Source organism: Cupressus sempervirens, chromosome 2, assembly GCF_028749045.1.
Source record: "Cupressus sempervirens isolate cs-2001-9-10 chromosome 2, ASM2874904v1, whole genome shotgun sequence".
Classification (NCBI taxonomy): Eukaryota; Viridiplantae; Streptophyta; class Pinopsida; order Cupressales; family Cupressaceae; genus Cupressus; species Cupressus sempervirens.
The window spans coordinates 459,179,329-459,196,336 of NC_143119.1; the positions used below are offsets into that span (position 1 = coordinate 459,179,329).

Consider the following 17,008-nt stretch of genomic DNA (forward strand, 5'->3'; position numbering starts at 1 on the left):
TGGAAACAACTAGTATGATAGCCACAATAGGGAGCACTGCAAATCCAGTGACATAGAGAGTCTGATTATGTATTGAGAAACCACAAACATGAATTGCAAGAATACCAATGCACATCTCTGCCATCCACCTTGCCCAATGATCCCCCATACTTGTCATAGCCCTTAGCCAACCCATTAGGCATCATAAACTCCTTCATTGCCTCTCTAGGTACCTCACATGGTCCTAATCACCCCCATATTCCACCAAATCTTTCTCACATCCTCCATTTCACCCTCGCAGACCCAAAAATCATCCAAAAACACCAAAAAAATTTAAAAAGTTCCCAAAAATGCCAAAAAAAAATCCAAAAATAGCTTAAAACTACCAAAAAAATTCAAAATTTGTCCAAAAATCTCAAAAAATCCAAAAATAGCTCAAAACACCAAAAAAAGTCAAAAATTGTCTAAAATGACTTAAAACTACCAAAAAAATTCAAAAATTGTCCAAAAATGTCAAAAAAATTCAAATATTATCCAGAAATGTCAAAAAAAATTTAAAATTGCCCAAAAATGTCAAAAAAATTGAGAAATTATCCAAAATGTCCAAAAAAATTCAAAAATCATCTAAAAATTCACAACTAGTTGAAAGCATTCAAAATGGGGGCAATTCTTGTCAACAACACCCCAAAATTCCTCTCAATTTGGCTATACAACAAGACATCAGCGCTCGCCATGCCCCATTAATATTAAGAAGCAACGTTGTAATGTCCTTAAACATTCTATCAGACTTTGGAAAATTCGGCACAACGTGGATAGCACAAGAGGTGCCCTTGCTTCCCTCCTCTTGTCAAGAGCAACAATTCCCCACAAATTATTAGTCTTATTTAAGTTACAGTGGTAACGATTAGTCTAGCCTCCTTCAACAAATATGTCAATGCTATCTTGAAAGCCCAGATATCTGGCAGACTCTTTCATCCTCACTCATCTAGAGGCATAGAATAAGTAGGCATAAGTGTGTGAGCTTGGTCTTCCCCTTTAGTGCCTTTTCAAGGCCCATGCATCCCTTTTGGAACCCTCCAGTGCCTTTTTAGGCCCAAAGCACCTTTTTTGGGCCCCTCTAGCACATTTTTCAAGGCCCATGCATCCTTTTTGGACCCCTCCAATACCTTTTTAGACCCAAATCACCTTTTTTAGGCCCCTCTAGCACCTTTTCCAAGGCCCAAGCGTCCTTTTGAACCCCTCTAGCACCTTTTTAGGCCCAAAGTTCCTTTTTTAGGCCCCTCAAATGCCTTTTTTGGCTCAAACGCCTTTTTATAGGCCCAGTTTCATCATTTTTTGAGACTCTCGATGTCTTTTGGGCCCCCAACATACCCTTCTCAGGATAAAAATTTCTTTTCAAGACCCTATTTTACATACTTGAGACCCACATGTCCTTTTTTGGGCCCCATATGCCTTTTCATAAGCCTCAAGAATGTCGATCTTGTCACACCCCTAAAGGAACGTCCTCCTCTTCGCATTATTATTGTCTATACTAGTTCTTCATGTGCACACAGACATTCTTACTAGCCCCTCACAATTATCCTTGCTCTACAAATGGTATTGTTCCTATTTTTATGAGAGTTAAATCATTCCAACATTTATCCAAAAAACACAACAAATCCAAATACTTGCCAAAAAAATCACAAAAACATTTATATATTCAAGAAAATTACAACATTTATATATTCAAGAAAATAAAAAAAACATCCAAATATATTTTGAAAATACCAAAAATAAGCATTACAATGCATTACAATCAACATCAGTTGCACAATAGGAAACATCAACTTTTTATTCCCCTATGATAGCATTAACTGCATTACATCCCGACAATGTCTAGTGGATTATATATTTTGGCCTCTCGGAGGAGGTGGCATAATAGGGTGTCCGATCAATGGTGTCTCTTTTGGCCTAGCTCTAGATGAAGAGGCTCCTGATATCAACCCTTGATGTGTCCATACCACTTCCATAGGAATTGGAAACCTTCCAGCAAGTAATTGCACATTTAATAGAGCAATAAATTCTTTATCTATAAACTGTGTCTCTCGTCGATCCTCATGTGGGAACACTTGATAGTAACATCGCATCCAAAAATCAGCTTGCCAATGTACCTTGGCCATTCAATGCATTTCCACAAACACATTCTCCACCAACTTGCTTACCCCTTGTGTAGTGATAGCTCATTGACCCACATCTTGCTCCTATTGCATTTGATCGATCATCATTTGCCAATGCTCCACATCCACTTTGGCCTTGCCCAAATGTTGTTGTAGTTGCCTCACCTTCCCCTCACTTAATGCTAACCACTCCTACAACTTCAATGCCAAGGTGTTTGCCTTCACAATTGCTTCCCTAAACAATTGAGACTGAGACTGTAATAACACTAGCTCATTCTGCACACTCTCCAAACCTTCTTGCGCCATCTTCATTGATTCTTGCAACCGCTGTGACTTTAATCATTCAGGCTGCATTCCTGCATCACTTCCTTTTGCTCATCCATGTTCCATGCACAACTCCATTTCTAGTGATTACATGTGCACCCACTTTGCATCTATCATCACTTGCAATCACTTCACCTCTATTTATGCCCCATCCTCCTGAGCCTTCTCCATCAATCCTAGCAAAAATGAAACCTCCTGTTTTGCATTCTCCACTCACACTCTCTCTATTGCCAATAGTTTCTATAATCCTTCCACGTCCCATGATGCTTGATCACTATCTCCCACTATCTCCCACTTCTGGCTGCAACTCCCCCATGTTTACAATGCTTACTCCCCCTTCTATTGCACCTCATCCCTGTGTCCCAAGGCAAATCCACTATCGTGTTCCACTTAGTACTTCACCACCAGTAACACCTCCCACATCCTTCACCTTTTCTCCCACATACTTTTCAAGAGACTTTATTTCCCCCACTTCCTACTCTATTCCCAACATACTCTTCATCTTTTTAGATGGACTATCATCCACCTACATCTTTGGCCCATCATTTGTTGACTCTTGCAGTACTTGTTGTGTTGTAGTCCTAGATAACATTGTTAAAGCTGACAAGGGCATTTCTTCCACCTCCATTCCCACCTCTTCTAGTTCCGCTGACCTTTTTCTTGGCTAGCTTGTTTCACTCGGACCCAAAAGTAACACTTGGAGTTTAGGTTGATCCACGTAGTCCTTGGAAGATCACCTAACATGTTTCACTCTCTACCCTTGCCTCCTCCACCTTCCTTGGTTAGCATCACCCTCTTGCTATGACTGATCTAGTGAGCCTGACATACTTTCACTTGTAAAATTCCCACAACTTCTTGCTATCTCCAATAATCATGTTCTACTATCCACTTTACCTTGATTCATTATCACACTTTCCACCTCCTTATAGCCATCACTCACCTAAGCCTCATTCTGCACCAATCTTCCTCATATCTGTACACTCAAAAGTGTCACACTCTAAACCCTTCTATCCAAATGATTCCATGAGTTCAGAATGCTTGGATGCCAGCTTAGAGCTCCCTATCCATGGAGTGCAAGAGAGTGTATTTCAAGTTCAAGGGCTCTCAGATGAGCCTTAGAGATACTCTTCTTGCTAGTAAACCATGCAATGGGAGGTTCCAAAGACAAGATGCAAGAATGCAAATGTCCCAAGGAGTTCCTCAAGAATGCAATACAAGTATGGAAACTAAGCTAAGATGAGAACACAAAATGCAGCTATGCTAAGCATGTATGAGAGTGTTACAATCCAACTATTAGACTATATTATTTAAGCTAAATGTAAAAATGAAAGCTAAGCTAAGCTAGAATGCGATGGATGAGAGAATGTAGACAAGAAATAGAAGTTCTCCACAAAGCTCTAAAGAAACCTGTTAGAAAACCTGCAGCATGACAATACTCAAAAAATGGATGGATTTGAGGGGGAAAGCTCTCTCCCTTTTAAAGATGTATGGATGGTGGAGATCAAGATGAATATGGTGGATGATCAATGGTGGAATTCAAAAAGAGGAGTGATCCATGTGCACACACAAGTCAACCAATAGAATATAAGTTGACTTGTCATATAAGACAAAAATCACAAAGCCTTTTCTTTTAATTGCAAAATAGAAAAAGGACTTTATGTATGCACTTTAAGTGGGTTAGAAGAATGGGGTCTTTTATTTAATTAAAAGGGGACATGTTCTTTTAATTAAATAATGAACTTAGGATAGCATAGTCAAACTATAGGTTATAATCAAATAAATTGATTATTAGCAATTTTTTCTAGGTAAATGATTAAATTAATTTAGCCAAAATGTTGAAAAGGGGGCTAATAGTCTAGATGACCATTTTTAGGTGATTACAATATCCACTCTCTACACCCTACCACACTAGTATTTGGTAAATTGGACCTTTAGATCTAACATTCTATCACCCAAATTTTTGTTTGTGCACACTACCCACTGGATTCTATTGCTAGATCACTGCTAACACATCTCACGCCTTCTCATCCACCTATTACAACAAGGTTACTCCCTAGCAGACCTAAATGAAACAAACAAAACAACGTGATACTATTACACACAACTAGAAGCATGCCTGGTTCACACATAATGGTTTTCTATGCTATCATGCACTTTTAGTATCTTGATGATGTGTTCGACTAGAGGCACTAGGGTAAAGTCATGATATTTTGTTGGATTTTCACTGCTTAATTCCTATGATCCTTTGGTTTCACACATTACTATTGTCCACTTATAAGAGCCTCCTCTCGGATGGAATGCCATGTGTACCTCGACCAATTTTGTGCATTACCTTAGGTGAGGTCTTCTATCTATAATGTGACTATATGGTGTGTCTATTTTTATTATTATGTAGCTATAGCTTTTGTTCTTAATGATTGTCATGTTTTCTTGTACATTGTTCCTCCTTGTTGGTACTTCTCGGCATGAACAAGTATTCATATCACTATGGCTGAGCTAGTGGTGGTTGTACTCAATTATATTTCATTATATCACATCACCTTGCATTATATTTCATTATATCACATTTTATTTTATTTCATTGCATCTCATGACACTATTCAGTTCATTGCATTACATTACATGTCTTGTTATCACATCTCATTTCATTTGAGGTCATTTCATTTCATTTTATTACATTCAATGTTACCACATCACATTTTCATTACATCATCAGTAACCTACCATCTACTCTAAATCATGATTCATCTACATTAATCATTCACATATATATACACATCTGCATCCACTATCAACATAATCATCACATCAAACAGTCACATGACAACATAAGTCCATGACATAATAAGTGTACACATCTAAAACATCAAAGAAGCTCAGATATCTCATAAAGCAACATGACAATTAGATAGTCCTATAGAAGGATACAATTACATGAACCACAGATAACATACATCAACATGAAAATCACATGATCATATAACATGCAAGTACATCAATCAAGGATCAAATAAGTACATCAGCATAAATATCCAATAAACATCACAAGAATAATCATACACAATGAAGAATGAGGCCATAGTACAATCATATAAACTCATCCCTATAAAAGTGCCTAATCCAAATGTCCCTACTCACTGGGGGCACCTATATCCTCTAATTGTGACTACTTTGTTGCAACTATTGATGGTACAATGGGTGCAACCATAGCTATCTAACTCGATGACACCCCATCTATCCTCGATGGTAGTGGTGGCGATGGTGGTCCTAGTGTAATCATTGCTATGAGTGTGTACAAGGTACTCAGCACCTCACCCATCTGAGCCTCTATAGCACTCACTTGAGTCTCTAAATTAGTCAATCCCTCTGACCTCTCTGGTGGCTATGCCTCCAATGGTACCTATGGCTATGCTCCTGGTAGATCTCTGATAGGCCCCTACACTTGTGATCTCTATCGATAGACAAACTAAACATCCTATGGCAATCTCACCCTCATCTACTCTGCTCCATCACATTGCCCAACCATCCCTCCTCTCACCCATGCACCACCTCAACCATGCACATCCCTAGCTCTCCTTACACCCACTAGTCCCTGCACTGGGCCTCATGTCACTCCCCTCTATGGTAACATTGCAGCTACTCAGCCTTGTCTCCCCCATACTCTACCCATTCTGACCCTAGCTCATCACCTCCCTCTACCTCTCCCTAGACCATCCTCATCATCATCATCCTCTCCCCCATTCAATGGCTCATCAATACCTGGAATTGACTTGGCTAGATCTGTGTATCTCTGGAAGGGATGATCCCAAAACCACCTTGCATAATCTCCCTCCATCCCTGCATTTGCTACACTATCTCACAAAGCCCAAGGTTGTGGTGTGTCTATCATTTGTAAAAAGGCCTTCAAAAAAGCCTCACACTCTAGCATCGTCCCCCACACTGGTCTCTCTAACTAAACCTGAGCATATTGTGTCATCCCCTATGGCATGCCCTATCGCCAACCAAATTACCTCACCACTCACCTGAAGAAAAATAGCTCTAGTACAGAAGGAATCTAACCAAGCAAAAACCTTGGACTAAAGAAATACACCATCTCATCATCATCCTCTACCCATGGCTCTATAAACCTCCAAGGTCTCCATACGATATCATCAATATCATCCAATATCTGGTGCCAATACTCTATCTTGCCCAAATGGGGCTACATGATAGGACCTGAATATGTATACATATATGGCATGCCATGTGGCCACTTTCATACACACACTAGATGTGTAATAGATAGGTGCTCCCATGTCCATACCTATAGCAAAATAATCCCTGTTGATAATGATGAAGCCCCCAAATATACAACCTGATGCAAATCATGATATAAATGAGCCAAAATACAACTACCCCATGCAAATTTTCATGGCTCATCAATCATCACCTGAATCAATCGACCCTATTCAACTAGACACCCTTGCCCTCAGTGATCTGGCAATAGAAATCCAACTATCAGTCTTGCCAATACTACTAGTAATGCATCATACTACAACATCTGGAACCAGGACACACTATCATCACTGATAGTATCATCTTTGAACAAGTCTTGAAATGTAGCCCCACTAGCAATCTGATCATAATACACCAAATCTCCCATAGTTAAGATTTGAAGAATCTTGTACACATCCTTGGGAGTCACTGTCATCTCCCCCATTAGCAAATGAAATGTGTTGTGGTCCAAGTGCCACCACTCGGCCACAACTGTCAATAATCCCCTGTTCACTCAAAATTGGGGCATCTACAATAAATATGTGAAGCCAAACCTATCAATCACCTGCTTGTCTGCATCAGACAATCAGCCCATTGACTTTAAGGGCCATGAATAGAGTCCTCATATCATGAGGTTTCACCCACGTGCCTGTTATTCATCAAGAAAACATAATGCATCAGTTTTTGTTGCAAAGTAATCATCAGAAATCAACCTCATCATTACATATAGCCATCTATCTACTAGTTCTATCTTGGGCCTATTGCTTGTCTTTCTCTATCCTAAGTTGGACTAGCTTAGCTTCCCTACTTTGTATCCTGAGTCAAGGCATTGCTATCTATCATTAGATCGATCCTATGCACATCATTGCATGACTACCTAATTTCTAATGTTTTCTTGTTATGTCCATTCCATATTGATCAACCAAGACTCTAATCTTTGGGGTTATCTTGCGCTCGACAAACAATCTACACCTCGTCAAATGCATCACAACATTCAACTGCCCTAATCCACCATGAAAAAGTGCCCTTATATAGATTATATGCGCTATCCCATCTCACATGTGCTATCCCATCTCACATGCACTATTACATCATGTAGATGCGCTATTTTATATAAATGCGCTACAAAATTTAGCACATGTGCTAAAACTTTTCTCGAATTCACTTTTTCTTTGAATGCACTACACAAATGCTCAAAAGTGTTGTTTTATGGCAGAGATGCACTCTTATTTTAAAATATCTTAAATATTTTTCATTTGCACTGCGCTATTTTATTTTTCAAATGCGTTATTATCTACCAAATGTGCTAATCTATTACAAAACTAGGGTTTCCAAATACGCTAAAATTCTTTGTGCATGTGCTAAAACACTAGACATATGCACTACAACAATTCAAATGTGCTACAAGATACTTCAAACACACTAAATCTTTGAAATAAACACATCTACCCTAAAAATGCGTGCAAAAAACTCAAAAACTATAGGTAAACATGCTTAATCTCAAACAAATTGGATCTTGACGACATACCAAGGCATTGTAGTCTATTGGATGCTCATACCGATAACCCTTCTTGAATCTATGCTTGCATAATGGCACCACCGTCTTCATTGGATCAGAGCTCCAAATCACCAAATACAAAAGCCAAAAGTGAAAATGACAAGGGTAAATGGTCTTTTTGACCTATTTAACCCCCCATGTGGCATTTATATCAACTTTTCAAATTATTTACCCCCTTTTTGGCACCTTTTTTATCACCAAAGCTGACTTGGGTATTGTATCAAACCTTCTCACCAATCTCCTACTATGTCAAAAATAAAATTGGAACATACTCCACTTTCGCATTTTTTTTACTTTTGCCCAATTTTATTTCTCAGGGGGCAGTATATCAAATCAGGACATCCAAGCTGGGGCATTAAAAATTTTGAAACATCAAAATGATCTACACCAGCCAAAATTTTGCAAACATCAAAACCAAGGTATCCAAACAAAACTATTGTAATCAAATCATCGAATCAACATTGCAATCCAACCATCAAATCAATGACAATCAAAACATCATCAATGACCAAACATCAAATCATCGATGATTAGACATCAAGCCATCAATAGATAGAGACCACAACAATGAAAAAATGATAGAATATCATCAAACAAGCATCCAGTCCTCAAAATTTGACCTAAAATCAAAAAATCAAGATAGTATTTGAACTAATATGCTTCACATATTAACTCAAAGAGGGGTATTTGTAGACACCCAAAATTTGGCAAGGACTTAAATCATGCAATCCTGATAAATTAGGACCAAATTAAAGAGAAAAATAGAAGAAACACAATGGACTTTCAAAGTCAAAATTTGCATTAGGTCATTAATCACCTTTTATATTGACAGGACCTAAATCAACTTTAAAAGAGAAAGAAAACAATTCAAATTCACAAAATAAAATTCAAAAAGGGAGGAAAGAAAAAGACAAAATGTTGAAAATAAATCATTTAGTAAATCAATAAAATTACTTTATCCTCACAAGATAAAAATCTCCTATTTACCATTTAAAAGAATTTGAAAAATCCTCATATTATCCTCAAAACCAAGTCTGTTGGACTCTTCCTCCTAGCCTCTTATGAGATATTTTGAGTTTCACTTTCACCCCCAGTCAAAAGTGAAAATCCTGATTCTTAACCCAACCCCTTCTAAAATCCTATAAATAGGAGGGAAATCTAAGAGACAAGGGACCCAAGTTTTTATGCATCTACACTATAGGCATATTTAGACTCATTATTTCAGCATTCTCATTATGGTGTTTTCATAGCATTGCTAGTATCATTTTATGTCATTTAGCATCATTTTGTATCATCTAGCTTCATTTATTGCATATTTAGCTCATGGCATGATCATTTCAAGAGCATTTCTAAGAGTTTCATTTCACATATAATCTGTATTATAGTCATAGATCTTTCATTTTTCATCATAGATATGCATTTTTAGCAATATCCCATTCTAGAACTATCACTAAAAGGCTAGTCTGAGAGCTATTTTAGTGGTTTTAGTTAGGGAGACATGAGACATTTGTAGAGATTACTTGTTGCTGATGATCTCTTGGGTCTAGTATAGTTTATGATCAGTCCATTTGCTTTCTACGTTAAATTTTTATGAATACGCATTCTTTTACTATGTACAGAAGTAATAGGAGCATGAAGGTTAATAGAGTTTGCAAGGATATCTACTAAAAGTGCCACATGCCAGTTTTGGAACTGCATCCAAATTTTTGATTAAGTACAAACAATGTTTGTCATGTAACAAAAGTTTTTGACATCTATCCTCCCATATGAAGCTTGTTTCAAACCTTTATATAAGGATTTCTAGGATGTGAAGTGAGGGTCCAAAATCTGTATAATTTAGTACTTTTTCTATTCATAGTCTGTCCAAATTTTGTCAATCATATGTTGTATTCAACTTTGTAAATCTAAGAATATAGTGAACATTGAATGATTCATTTATAGACCCTTATTGAGGGAACTTCCAAATTGAATTTGAGTCTAGATGTACTTCATTAATGCTATTACTATTTATGTACTTCATTTATTCTAATAGTATTTATTTGTACTTTTTATGTGGATTTTTTGATCAAAGTAAAATTCATACTGATATACTCACTGTTATTGTCATTTGATTACTGCCAACAATGACATCCTACATCTAAAACTCTTATTTTAGTGTCAGCCCTAGGTCTAGCTGCAAGACCCAAAATGAAACAAGTGGTAAAGTTGTTGAATGAAATGGATTAATTGATGAAGGTATGTTAGTTTGATTCACTTGGTTTTGAGAATACTTTAATATTCCCTACTTAACAAGGCCGACCACATGAGGGTGGAAGCTCATATGGCCTCACCCCCCCCCCCCCCCCCCTCTCCCCCTAACATCAATCCAAACTCCCCATTATCATCAAATTACATACTTCCTTCATTCATCCATTTATGAACTATAACATTCAATCAAAGAGCATTTTTTAAAAATAATTTCTTCTTTTTGGTTTTCTTAGCTCTCTTAAGGTAAAGGTTGATAGAAGCATCAATATGTTCCTTATTCTCCTCCTCTTGTGGCACATATAATGTCAAATTATGATGTCTCATCCTATTTTGAGGAGCAAGAGCTTGTTGCACTAAACGGGCTCTATTGCAATAACAAGTAAATGGGTTAAATTGGCATACTCTTTTTAATCTTTTTAAGTGTTACAAGTATTTAATTAACCAATATTACATAACATGCATATTTCTTACCTAACAATGCCACATCATGTACAATAACATTTTGACCTACCACCACCTTAACATGTTGAACACTTGGAACATGCTCCACTCCTTCACCATGATGTTTAACATGCTGTAAAATATTCAAAAAAAGGTTACACATCAAATTGCAATTGAAGATGTTAAATTGTATTCATAATTGCATAATTAATTTCCAATAGAAAATTAATACCTTCACCATTATGATGCACATTATGGCCTTCATCACATGCAAGTTTTGTGATAAGATATGAAGGCTATAGTGAACTGTTATATGCATTGTTATGCAGTCAACTTATGTTGGAAACTAACACAAAAAATGAAATTTCTCAACTATTCAATTTGATTTACTTTTCATTTGACCAATTTAATTGTGTCTAATTTGGTGCACCAAATTCTTGAGTATGGCTTTTAGATTCTTGGCATTGTTGTACAGCCATGACTTTATAGCCTTCCCTCAAGGTAATTTTTTTATCTTCATCCGTAGCCTCTACATTGAATTTTGTGCCATCTATTTTTTGCTAAATATTGTTAGTTTTTCATGTATGATTTGATTAAACAAAATTTTTTGCAACATTATATAAAAACAAATATATAAAATTCCATTGCTGCTACTTACAAGTTGAGACTGAAGATTCATATAACCACTAGAGCCAAGTTTTTGTTGGCCAACCTTTTCTGGTCTCGCTTTTGTAGCCACCGATGTGTCCTATAGTCTATGGATAGTTTGAAATAGGTTAGATTATATATTTATAAAGATCAGTAATTAATGCATGATTACATTCTACTTAATACTATCATGACATACCTTCTTTTGCCCTTTTTCTAGTTCTTTTGTTTTATCACATAGCCGTTTTTCTTTTGAATCTTCTATTATTTCATTCCACTTCATCCGTGGAATCATAGGAGGATGGTCAAACTTTGGGTTATCCTTTAGATCTCTTCTATATTGGTCCCTCATAGTCTTTATATGTCTGGATGCTCTTTTGAGAAGTAGGGCAGTGTCAAAAATGTTTTTTCAAAACGGTCCTCAAAAGATGTAATGAGTTGATTTTTTAATTCAGGACCCTGTTCATTCTACCTTTTTTAAAAAATAAAATAGTTACATCAATAACTTTAATATAGTAAAATAAATGGAAGAAAAGTGAAATATTGTAGCAGTGATATGAAATATGTACCTTTTACGTATGGTGGGTCCAAATAACTTCAATATCATTTGAAAAAGATGATAATATAAAGCATCATTTCCTACAAAAAAATCATGCGATTATCAATCCAAAATGAGTTATGTACAAATAAAATACAATTACATGTAAATAATAACAATTTTAAAGCACCTAGAAGCCTTCTTAATTTTAAATGAAACATAGTTCTCTTGTTCAACAACAACGTCCTCGTAAATGAACTAGTACTAGTCACACGGGCTACTCCAAGAAATGTTTCAGCTTCAGTTGCTCTGTAATGTTCTATCAACTATAGGTCTATCTATTAGTGCAAAAAATAGGTCCACGAGTATAAAATCCACCCAACAAAAAAAATAATGCATGATTAACACATTACAAAATATAGCAAAACAAGGTCTTACTAGTTGTACTTGGAATAGTTGAAGATGTTTACGAGCTCCTTGTTGCGGACAATGCACTTGGAAGTATTGGAGTGATGACCAAAGGAGGCATCCACACTTCATCATGAGCTAAATAATACATTTTTAGCAGGCATTTGCAATGGATAAAGATCAAATGGGATACTAGCTAGAAGCATCCGAAAATAAATTTTAAGTGTTATAATGTTGATGAAAATAAACAATGTTGCACTAGTACGGTCACAATCTTTTGTTATTGCTCATATTATTTCACAATGTGTACAAGTGTTGTATTCTTTCTTCTCATAGGAATACAAAAAAATATTAATTAAAGAGAAAGTGTAATAATAGTGTAATTTTTAGTAATGTTGAATACATGGATTAAATATATATACTAAGTTGGCATATATCTAACTAGTTCAAACAAAGAGCCAAGTATGGAATAGCACTCATTCATAACTGAATATACCTTCAATAAACTCAATGATGTAATAATATTTTTATTTTCAGTAATGTTGTAAAGATGAAGTGTTACTTACATGAAGGTTGTGTGCTACAACCTTCACCATGTTGACCACACAGTCTCGCAGATGTCACAAAGTCTTGTAGAAGAACACATAATATTTTAGATCATGATACATAAGATACTATAAAATATAAATATCTATTGAACTTCTATTATTGCTTAAGATTAATTATTTCTTAGCTTCAAATAATTGACTCTAAGTATCAATTCTTCTTTTAGTGCCTCTGTCTCCTCGATTAGGTCTCTCTCGAGGATAATGTTAATAATTTCATCTTTGTATCTATGTAAGAGTTGATTGGCCATGAATATGGGGTTAGCACTATGGGAGATGTCATCTAGAAATGATGCTCATGTTCCCATTCACATTTGATCTACTATCATTTTTTCTTTTCCCTATCAATAAGTATCAAGTTGTGAAATCAATATTAGTAAAATTCCATCAAAATAACTCCAAAGCCATAAAGAAAAGAACATAATAATACAACATTTTTTTCTATATAATTTTTACAATTAAAATAATTAAGGTTTACCTTCACTAAAGAAGGTGTGTGAGCTGGTACATCCTTGCATGTTCCTTATGGTGTATCCATGTCGCCTTGTGAAAGAGATTGATAATTCTTAGCAATCAGCACTAAAATGAAAGTAATAGACTTACCCAAAAAAAATTAATAAAATACTAGATTTTATATTTAAGTCAATATTAATTGGAGGAAATTTTTTAAAATGTTATACATACCAGTCCCATGATAGGAAATTTTTTTGTATCTACATAAAATATCAGTTAGCAAGCATGTCATGATTATCACCTTATGTATTTGTCAAATGATCATCATAATCACCCATCAATTATAACCATTACAAGAGGTATTTGATTAGGAAGATTGAACATCAAAGGATAAATTTTGTCAAAAATTCAAGTGTTCCCATGTTCACATCAAACAACATAAATGCAGCCATAGTTGTGTGTGTGTGTGTGTGTGTGTAAATATGTATGTAGTTTTCTATTAGCCAATAGATAGTCACATTATCAATAATCACCATGATATTTTCTTTATCACCACCTATGGAAGATTAATTAAATAATGACAAGTGAAGTGAACAAAATAATCAATAGTGATTATTCATAACTATGCAAAGACAATGATTAACTATTAAATGCTCATTTTTTTAAAAGAAAGGTGTTATCCCAACCTATAGGTGCAAGTATCCAATAATAATGAGATCTATTACAATAATCAATCCCATTCTTGAAGACATCATTAAGTATTTATCCTTATTGGATTGCTCAAGGGAGTCATTGATCATCAACTTCATCCATGTCATCATCCTCATCACCATCATTGTACTTGTCACTTTGATCATCATCATCACCACCACCATCTTCATTAGCATCATCATCATCTTCCTCACCATTATCATGACCATCATCACCATCTTCATCAACATGATCATCATCATCATCATCATCATCATCACCACCACCATAATCATTAGCATCACCATAATCATCATCATCTTCTTTATCATCATTGTGTAATAGTCGCTCATGATCATCATTTATTTCATCTTCTAATTCTTCAATATCTTCTTCTTCCATCATATTATACTTTACCAATCTTTCTCTTGGAACATGTCTAACAAAAAATGACCAACCCAGTTTATGTAGAACACCAAAGTAAAAAACTTGCTCACATTGGATTGGAAGAACATAGGGCTCATCTCCAACTAGCTCAAATGACCTTGTATTAATCATTGTAAATCCACTATCATGTTCAATAAAAATCTATCAAGATCATTTTGATTCAATTGTAGCCTATACCAATTGATGAAAAATAGAACTAATTTTAATAAATTAAAGTCACACTAAAGTATATCATCCAAAATGTCATAGTATCGATTATTATATTGTTGAGGATGTATGTCATTTCTAGATGCAATATTAGTGACCTTGAAGACCACTTATCCTAGAATCACAAGTTTTCTTCATTTTGTCTAACTTTTTTATGCAAAATTTATGGCCATGGTAGTACATAGCTCTATGGTGTTTGATCTGCAATTATTCAAACATGTCAAGATAATTTGCAATGATCTATGAGTTGATATTAAACGTATGGGTCATGATTAGTAATCTTCAGCATACCTTTCTATCTCTTAAGTCATATGCTAGATCAAGTACCATTGACATAACATTGGGATCTATATTATGATGAGCTTCTTTAACCAACGATGCAACACCATCTCATGTTAATGAGCAACCATTTTCTTGAGATTGTTGAATCCATACCATCATCCAATCAAATATTATTTGCAATATATAAATATAGTGCATCTTAATCATGACCAAAAAAAAAAAAAAAAAAGACCAGTTAGAAACAACATATATTGATTATGGATAAGAATTAATTAACTACAATAACATCTTATAATTATCTCTCATTCTCCTCAATCTACCTTTCCCCGCTAGGTACTCCCCTTCAAATTTGTTAATAGAGTTAGGATCCCAAATGTAATCTACAAGGATATTTGCTACAAACTTTGGAAGATATTCACTAATGTACACCATGGTCTAGTATACCATATATCCCTCTTCCATAAATCCCTCAAGATGTGCTCCTTACCTAACCAAACCCTTCATAAATTTCAAGTTCCTCTCAACCATCCACATTGACCTAGTTTGTACAGGTCCACACAATTCAATCTCCTCAACTTGATGTATGAGGTAGTGTTCTTGAGTATTGAAAAAAGTTGAAGGTAGACACTTTTAGATTTTAGACATAAGATGTGGAATTTTTCTCTTCCAATATTTAATATCCTTTATTATCAATTTCTTTAGATGATAACCACCTAAAAGAGATTCAACACACAAGAACATATAAATTAGATTTCAAATAAAATATACAATAAATTACATAAAAAGTAAAGGAAGTCATAAATATAATATATGTAAAAAAAATCTAAGAAATAACACTTCTAACTTCATGTATTTTCCAAGTTCATATATAACTTGTTTAACATTGTTGTCAAACTCGTGTGGAAGGGATAGAAGTAGGATGTACTACAATTACTAAAAAATGATCTTTTCAATATATTATGAAATAATACAATAGGTAGTACATGCAATTTTACAAATATATTGTAAATAGAGAACATGACTGACCTCAACGAAGGTATGCCAATCATGTATTTTCAAACCTATCCCAAAATCACCTTTCTTTGATATAAGACTACTTATATTTGCAGCAAATCATGTGGGAAATTTTTTTTTTTTATGACTTCTTTTAATGCATCACTTTGTTGCTTCATTAATAACTAAGGAAGGGCACTCATATTTATGCAGTCTCCATTCTTATTTGATTCAATGAAATCTTTCAGTGCATGATTGGATTCATGAATGTAATTACAAATTTTGGTAATTTTTTCTCTATCACACCTTCCATCCAATATTTTGCATAATGTCTCTGTTATATTCTTTCCAATATGTATAACATTAAACAAACATAGGATTGGGAGATTCTTGTAGTACGGTAACCTACTAAATTAAGTAGAATAACTTTTTATTCCTCTAGGAAGTTGGTCGTTGATTCCTCGATGACCTTTGTGAGCATCAATTACATCATTACTAAATAAAAGACAAAATATAAATATAAATTTTAAACTTCAGACCACAAACTAGACATTATCTTAGCAATTTTGTCTATCATATTCCAACTTCTATAGACAAGGTGTCATTCTTCGTAGCCTTTATGTTGTCTCTTCTTTCCCATTAAAAATATTTTTTTTAGTAGTTTGATACTTATGATTATTGTGGAGAAAGTGCCTAAACTTATCAAACACCTACTTTCTTAAACTTCTTGAATGATGAGATTTCATCTTTGGACTACAAATTGGACATGCAAATTTTT

General features: G+C 34.9%; 1 long non-coding RNA gene across 1 annotated transcript; it reads right to left on the minus strand.

Moving 5' to 3' along the window:
• Nucleotides 1-10,961: 10,961 nt before the first annotated feature.
• Nucleotides 10,962-12,309, minus strand: LOC149573032 (uncharacterized). Its single transcript, XR_016359642.1, has 4 exons — nucleotides 12,177-12,309; nucleotides 11,807-12,079; nucleotides 11,618-11,714; nucleotides 10,962-11,092 (listed from the first exon to the last, which is right to left on the minus strand). It is a non-coding gene; the product is annotated as an uncharacterized LOC149573032 (long non-coding RNA).
• Nucleotides 12,310-17,008: the final 4,699 nt, after the last annotated feature.